We start from the raw sequence: 8,708 nt of genomic DNA, 5'->3' as shown, positions 1-8,708 counted from the left end.
TGTAAGGGGTGTAATTATCAAAAAAGTTGGGAGGAGAGAAACCTCTTCAGCTGTTAGCAAAAAGCTGTTGTCAGAAAGAAGAAAAGATTCTTCTGGACAAGTCAAATGCACTAATAAAGATTCTCTTTCAGAAAAAAGCTCATACCCATGCTTTTAGCTCTGGAACTTCTTTTGTGTCATGGTTTAATCCTGGCCAGCACCTCAGCCCCACCCAGCCGCTCGCTCACTCCCCCCGCAGTGGTATGGGAGAGAGAACCGGAAAGGTAAAAGTGAGAAAACTTGTGGGTTGAGATAAAGACGATTTCGTAGAATCATACAATGGTTTTGGTTGGAAGGGACCTTAAAGATCATCTAGTTCCAAACCCCCTGCCGTGGGCAGGGACACCTTTCCACTAGACTAGGTTGCTCAAAGCCTCATTCAATCTGACCTTGAACACTTCCAGGGAGGGGGCAGCCGCAACTTCTCTGAGCAACCTGTTCCAGAGTCTCAATTTAATAGGCAAAGCAAAAGCCGCGCACACAAGCAAAGCAAAACAAGGAATTCACTCTCTACTTCCCATGTGCAGGCAGGTGTTCAGCCATCTCCAGGAAAGCAGGGCTCCATCAAGTGTAATGGTGACTTGGGAAGATAATCACCATCACTCCAAATGTCCACCCCCTTCCTTCTTCTTCCGCCAGCTTTATATGCTGAGCATAACATCATATGGTATGGAATATCCCTTTGGTCAGTTGGGGTCAGCTGTCCCGCCTGTGTCCCCTCTCAACTTCTTGTGCAACCCCAGCCTCCTCGTTGGTGGGGTGGTGTGAGAGGCAGAAAAGCCCTTGACACTATCTAAGCATTGCTCAGCAATAACGAAAACACCTCTGTGTTATCGATACAAATCCAAAACATAGAACCATACAGGCTGCCACAAAGAAAGTTAACTCCATCCCTGCCAAAACCAGCACATTTTGAAAAAAAATTGTCGTTTAGTTTGATGACAACTGGATTATTTTTTTTAATTACCTCAAAGAGTAGAACTCTTAAGAGTTCTTCTGCATGACAGAGAACATTTCCATCATGCATCTTTGCTCGATGCGCAGTTATTCACCTCTCTGCCCGGCAAGATCATGGAGCAGATCCTCCTGGAAACTATGCTAAGGCACACGGAAAATAAGAAGGTGATTGGTGACAGCCAACGTGGCTTCAATAAGGGCAAAGCATGCCTGACAAATTTGGTGGCCTTCTACGACAGGGTTACAGCATTGGTGGAGAAGGGAAGAGCAACTGACATCATCTACCTGGACCTGTGAAAAGCATTTGACACTGTCCCGCATGACATCCTTGTCTCTAAACTGTAGAGACACGGACTTGACAGATGGACCACTCAGTGGATAAGGAATTGACTGGATTGGTGGCACTCAAAGAGCTGTGGTCAACAGCTCGATGTCCAAGTGGAGACCACTGATGAGTGGCATTCCTCAGGGGTCGGTAATGGGACCGGCACTGTTTAACATCTTTGTTGGCGACATGGACAGTGGGATTGAGTGCACCCTCAGCAAGTTTGACGACGACACCAAGCTGTGTGGTGCGGTCAACATGCCGGAGGGAAGGGATGCCATCCAGAGGGACATAGACAGGCTTGAGAGGTAGGACCATGCACACTGCATGCACAAGGCCAAGTGCAAGGTCCTGCACATGGGTTGGCTCAATCCAAAGCACAAATACAGGCTGGGTGGAGAATGGATTGAGAGCAGCCCTGAGGAGAAGGACTTGGGGGCGATGGATGATGAGAAGCTCAACACGAGCCAGCAATGTGTGTTTGCAGTCCAGAAAGCCAAATGTATCCTGGGCTGCATCAAAAGCAGTGTGGCCAGCAGGTCAAGAGAGGTGATTCTTCCCCTCTAATCTGCTCTCGTGAGACCCCACCTGGAGTATTGTGTCCAGCTCTGGGACCCCCAACAGAAGAAGGACATGGAGCTGTTGGAGCAAGTCCACAGGAGGGCCATGAAGATGATCAGAGGGGTGGAGCGCCTCTGCTGTGAGGACAGGCTGAGAGAGTTGGGGCTGTTCAGCCTGGAGAAGAGAAGGCTCCCAGGAGACCTTCTAGCAGCCTTCCAGTACCTGAAGGGGGCCTACAGGAAAGCTGGAGAGGGACTTTTTACAAGGCCATGTAGTGATAGGATGAGGGGTAATGGTTTTAAACTGCAAGAGGGTAGATTTAGATTAGATATTAGGAAGAAATTCTTTCCTGTGAGAGTGTTGAGACACTGGAACAGGTTGACCAGAGAAGTTGTGGCTGCCCCCTCCCTGGCAGTGTTTAAGGCCAGGTTGGATGGGGCTTTGAGCAACCTGGTCCACCGGAAAGATGTCCTTGCCCGTGGCATTTTGCCCAAATGCAAGTAATTTTTTGAAGAAATGTCACATAGTAAATATAGAAAAGCTTTTGCAGATGGCTTATTATAGGACTCAAAACTTTAGGAAATTAAGAAAACATACTTTTTAAATTATTTCATAGCTGATAATACTTTACTCAGATATTTTATCAAGCTTAAACTAGCGTGTGAAGAGTGTATTACTATTGCTATTGCTTTTACTATTATTCAGGGTGAATTCATCTAAGCAGTCCCTAAAATGTTACTTTCCACTCCTTGTAGTTAAAATAATACCATTATCATTTTTACTTTCTCATTAGGACCCTACTACCTTTGGTTAGACACCAGTTTGCTCTAATATCTCCTCATCATAGCTGGTAGCTGTTTCTTATTTTCACTGTCCTTCACTTACTGTGAAATGCCTTGATTTTGTTAAGATCAGCAGTGTTTGAGGGAAACTTCCATCAGTATCACTAGCCTTCCATCAGCACCACTTAGAGCCTCAGAAGTTACTGTCTCCTCTTGGTAAGAGCCACCATCAAAGTAGGGTGTTGGCAACCTATTGTAGCACTGCTGCTCTCTCAGGAGTGATGGTTTGATTTTTATAGAAACCAGTTATCCTGCCTAAGTTCTCATGCCTAAGCATTTTTGACAGTTTGGATCAAGGAGCCCAAGTCAAGGACTGAAAAAAAGCTTAGCGAGCTGTGCAATAGTAGTTTGTAGGAAGTACATACATACCGTGAGGCAATGGTGGCCTGCAGATGTCAGGTCTGAACATCTGGAGTGAGAGTGGAGTAGGTTGAGGTTCTGGGCATTTTGAAGAATAATTTTGCTGTTAAAAATGGAATTATGTATTTACATTTTAATAAAGTGACCAACTATATTTGTAATAGCTGAGGATATACATATATACAGATTTTATAGATTTTCAATATAACCTATTTTTCAGAATAATGGGTATTTACTTAAGTCATAGTCTTACAAATCCTATCAGTCAAGTATTGTGTTTTACAAAGTAGTGTAGTATTAAAAGTCCACAACTGATATAGAAATGGGAGCACATGAATTGATAACCGTAAATGAGTAGAAATCAGTAGGCTTTCATAATCTGAACTATGAGCATCATAGTAAATTAGGAATGCAGATAACAAGCAATTGTAAGGAAAGTTTGTTCTCTTCTAGACTGGTATAGAACAGTACAGCTAAATGAAAAAAAAATAAATCAAGGGACTTTTCAAGGCTTTTTGCTTGATTTGAGAGATAAATGCTACTGGTTCCTGAGACCCCGTCATTACTGATTTATACGATTTATAACATGAGGGTGAGAGTGTCAAAGGAAGGAGACAGTGTCTGTACATCCACGTGGTTATGCTTGTGTAGGAAGGTTTGTGTCTCTTTCCTCCTATGACCTCATGGTTCACTGACTGATCTTTATTCTCTGAACCTCCCAGGAGAGGAAAATTTCTGCTCTCTTCTTGCAGCTGCAGTGCCAGTATATTGCCGCCCTCAGTAAGTTCTCTTCTCTATACCCTCCTTCAGACAACTTATCTCCTCCTTACCTTTAGGCCTTCCTGTTTGGGGTTGTTTTTCCATCACTTAGCTACTCTTCTTCTTGCCCAAGCTTCTGCTTCCTGACATATCAAACTGCACTGCTCTATCCCACGGTCCTTGTTGAATGAATAGCCGCATACGGCATTAAACATTCAGCCTTCCCTCCTCCCATGATAGCTCCCTTCAGTGCCGTCCTTCTCACAGTGATGAGCTGGGCTCTCTTGGCTTCCCTTGTCAAGCAGCCTCATGGAGGAAGGAGGGAGAGCACTGAGGTTCTGTTTATTAAACAGAACAGACTTTTTGAAGCTGAAGCCAAATTCTTTTATTTGGTGTCGGTGAATGAAGAGAGGAATAGACCAACACAGTCCCACTGACGAATACACCTGATGAACAGGTTGATTTTCCCAACTGCCTCCTAAAGAGCAGAAGGATGGAGCCCAGAAGACTGAAATCCAGTGAGTGGCACACATGTGAAAAAGCTGCAGTTTTTGAATGCCTTCTGTTGGAGCTGGTAATAAATTAACTCTTGCTTTTACCACTTGGCAGAGAATCGGGAACAAATTTCTGCAGATGAATTAGGACCTTGTTTAACTTCCAGCAGACAAATTAGGAGATCTAGAAAAGTTGATGGACTGCATTCAATTTTATGATGCAGAAAAACAAACTGTTAACTTACAGAAATAATACCCGTGTGCTGTTGTAACTTGTTCTCTCCTTGTCTTCAGGCACTGGGTATTTGTATTGGGAGAGCATGCTAACTCTAGTGCCAGTGTCAGTGTTTTCTTTATTTGCTTTTGACATTTCATGTGTTTGTACTGTAGTGCCTGACAAGTTATATCACAAACTCCTTGGAGTAAATGTTGATTAACAAGAAATGAAGAAAAATGAGGGTCAGCAGTGTGGGAGGGAAAGCAATGACAGGCCAAGACTCACCGAGGTATGCAGAAAACCCAGGCAACAAGGAAAGGCAGGGAATTAGTAACAGATTGTGTCACAGGTCCGCCACAGCCTTGGTGGGCCCTCAGTTGGCATCGGCAAAACAGAACCCTTTCTTGTGCCAGTGCAAAGAAAGACATCACACAACTGCCCTTGCTTCCAGTGCCTTTGGTTATGTCTGGTGGGTGGCTGGAGCCTACAGGCTGTGGATACAGGCCAGCTCCAGATGGGGATTGTGTAGCTGTGTTATCTTGATCCCATGTCTGCCTTTCCACAGAGTTTGTTTGCTTGAGCACAGTGCTGCACTAACACTCCTGTCCGTCATGCACCTCCGGGCTGGCTCACATCCGGAGACCTTTGAGCACAGGACAGACAAGTGTCATCTACACCGCTGCAGCTACACAGGCCTTTTTGTCTTCCTGCAAACCAGTGCAGCCCATTTGTATCTGCCTTATCTGAGGGATGATCTGCGTGAAAACCTGGGGGGCAAGTTCATTCCTCTTGCTACCTTGAGAGATGCAGTGCTGCTTTACCTTTGTGCTGTAAATGACAAAGAAAAAGGGCAGTAAATGATGTGGCACCTGAAAGAACTAACAAATGAAGGTATTTAAAGATGCACTGTGATGAGAAGGATGAATGAAGGAATCTGCAGTAATCTGTAATGAGAGATACCTCTAGAAGAAGTAGGTTTAGTTTCTTCTGACTGTATGCCCTTATCTCTTTTTTCCTCTCATTCTATTTCTATTTTCCCAGTGGAGTGGTGTGAAGAGGAAGTTTTTCTTTCAGCTGCACAGGATACTTCTATCAGACTGTTAATAACCTGGGAGTAGTAACATGGAAACGGTTGTCGGGCATTTTCTACATCCACGTCTATGAAATGAAGCGTAACAGAGCCACATCTTCTTTATATTGTGAGCTAAAGAATTAACCAAGGAAAGAAAAATATTTCCCTCTTTTCAAAATAAAAGCTGAAATAAAAGAGGTGATGAGAACTTTACTTCATTTGCTTTCCTTCCTTAGCCAAGAATTCAAGTTTATTAAGGTATTAAAAAAAAAGAATGCAAGAAGCAGTGTGCAGTAAACATTCTCAACATGAGTCTTCTTCACTTTACTGAAGGGACTGTGGTTTGCATTGTATTATTTGGCATTGCAAATTACTAAATGTTCCTTCACTTCCTCAGTTTTAACCTTCTCAGCCACTGTTGTTCATTTTATACTGAAGAACAACATTTAAATTGAAGAAAAAATTCTGTCCTTACAAGTCTGCTGCATCCAGTATAGATGTAGAGTTGAGTTTAAAGTACTACGTCACTGTCTTTAGAAAAAATAAAAGATAATTTTTTTCTACATAAAAGATAGATACATTTAAAAATATTTATTCCTTATTACTACCTCTTTCTTATTTTCCTCAAGAAAAAATGGTATACTTCCATAGACTTTTACATTACTGTATCTACACTACTGAGATTTTTAACATTTATTTGTACAGACTTACACGTAGAACATCCAAGCCTTACGATGATCCTATGGAATCCAGATGCAGGGATTTGGCCTTGCTTTTGTAATTGTTTCCATTATAAACCCCTACTTCAGAGTTCAGAATTTGGTTATAAAAATGCTTCCAGAATACAATTTAGCATCTAAGATATCAGTCAAGGAGCATTTATTGCTAGTTTTATTTCAATGTGGCTTTTTGAACTTAGACATGTGTCCTGAGAGCTTTATCCATGCCTTCAGATATTTTAAAAATTTAAAATACCTTTGACTAGCAAATGGAAATCATCACACTCTGATAACATCATCTTTAGCTAAAAATGCATAAAACCCCTAAGTGATCACTTGAGTATTTTCTAAATAGCAAGAGTATAGTTACTTCATAACAGGCCTGCACTAAGGGTAAATTGCAGCCTTATAATGCTCAAGTGAACATGTTTTCCCCTAATGAAAGGGAAGAGAATCCAGCTTCCTCAAGCATAGCAGCTACACTGTAAATAGTTAATCAGATAAGCTGCCGATTCCAGCTATAGGGTGCAATATCGTCTTCTGTCTTTTTGGGCTCACTGCAGATAAACTGAGCCAACCCCAGCAGGCTTCTCTTGTGTCAGCTTGTTTGAAGACTGCATGGAAGAACAACTTCCCTGCACTTGGAGAATGTGAAAATTTTGTCAAAAAGTCTGCCCAAGATATTTTATGTACTGTAGACCCTAAGCAACCCAGGGGCATTTCACTGGCTCTTTGACAAGGGGACAGAATTAGCCCTACAGGCAATGAAGATAGGTCTGGTTAAACAGAATCACTCCTCTTTACAGTGGTAAAGGGAGGTGGGTCAGGCAGATGGTGAAGCCCACTTGGTGTGCTGAATTGTTTCCTCCTGGCACACACTGAGTTGCAGCTGGAGCAAAGAAGGAGTTTTCTGTTATTGCTGCATTTCATCACCTATAGCAGCTGACACAAGAACAGAAAAAAGCTTTTAAACCTTCTCCCTGAGTGTGACTGACTGACAAACCCCTAAAATGAGAGAAGGCTCAGAGGAGATAGGCAAGGAGCATGTGCCCGTGAAGTTCAGGGAATAATTCAGGGTGTGACTGATCACAGCAGCTGCAAAGAAGCTGACTTTATGTCAACACAAAATAGGGCTGGAGGGTGGCCTTTCATTTAACCAGCCATAACAGTTGAGTGGATCAAGCTCTCTGAGTTCATTAAGAGAGTTAATGTCTCCCTGAGTTAGACAGACCAGCATGGGGGGAGTGAATACCTGGCCCAGCCCAACATAAAGTATAAAATCTAGACAACTTGCAGAAAAATTTTGAAGAGAGGGATGGGCTTGAGCTGGCTTTAACCCACATTATTCCTTCCTGGCAGCTGGGGACACCCAGTGTCATGATGGTGAGCATATTACAGAGACTCGTAATAGGAATCACAATGATATTGTGCTTGAACTACATGGTGTTTTCAGTACATTTCGTATCACTCTGCTAAATCAGAAATCCCATGTAACATCAACTGTCTTCAATAAGTAGTTCTAATATCAGACATTACACCCTCCGTGTGTGGAATATCTAAAAGAACCTGGTCAACAAGTATTGGACTCTGACACTGAGGCGTGAGCTGACAAGACTTTTCTGGCCTTGAATTTGCATCTAGAAGAAAGTAACTCCTGGTCTCAAATAGCAGGTGAATCAATTGAGAGGGCTATGCATTTAAAGAGCATAATTCTTTATGTTGGAATAGACAAACACCAATAATCACCCAAAAAGGCAGTACTGTTAAAGGCAAAGACCAGGGAGATGCATAAGCTAACTTAAGATTCTCCATGTCAAAAAATAAAAGAACAAACCAAGAACAAACTCAAACTTCCGTCTTTGTTTCTGAAAATCCAGAGTTCCTAACAGCGGCAAGAGAGAAAGGATTTTAATTCTTCCTACTTTGCAGAAAAACACTGCTCTGGTACTGAAAAGATATTGAACAGGAGAGGAACACATAAATGTCGTGCATAACTGCACTAATGACTGCAGCTACAAAAAGCTGGTGCACACTGCTGTATCTTGAATGTCTTAGGCTCCAGGTACCCCTCAAAGTCAGTAGGAATCAAGAGTAAAATTACAAAATCCAGATTAAGTCATTTATATCACTGATGACTGTACACAAACAAGGTAATTGTCCACACTCCCTTTATAGTCAATATAGAGGGACTGAGGTATCTAGAGGCTGTGTCCCTTAAAATGAGATGAATCACATCCTCAAGGGGCCTGCTTCTTTCCATCTCTTGCAAAAGAAGTTAGATTGCTCTTAGCTGCAAATGTCAAATAATAACATCCTTAGCTAAATGAGACGAACTCCACCTTCTACACTAAATGTCCTTTGTC

This window comes from Nyctibius grandis, chromosome 2 (assembly GCF_013368605.1).
Source record: "Nyctibius grandis isolate bNycGra1 chromosome 2, bNycGra1.pri, whole genome shotgun sequence".
In the NCBI taxonomy this organism is placed as follows: domain Eukaryota; kingdom Metazoa; phylum Chordata; class Aves; order Nyctibiiformes; family Nyctibiidae; genus Nyctibius; species Nyctibius grandis.
Note: the sequence above shows the minus strand (reverse complement) of the source record.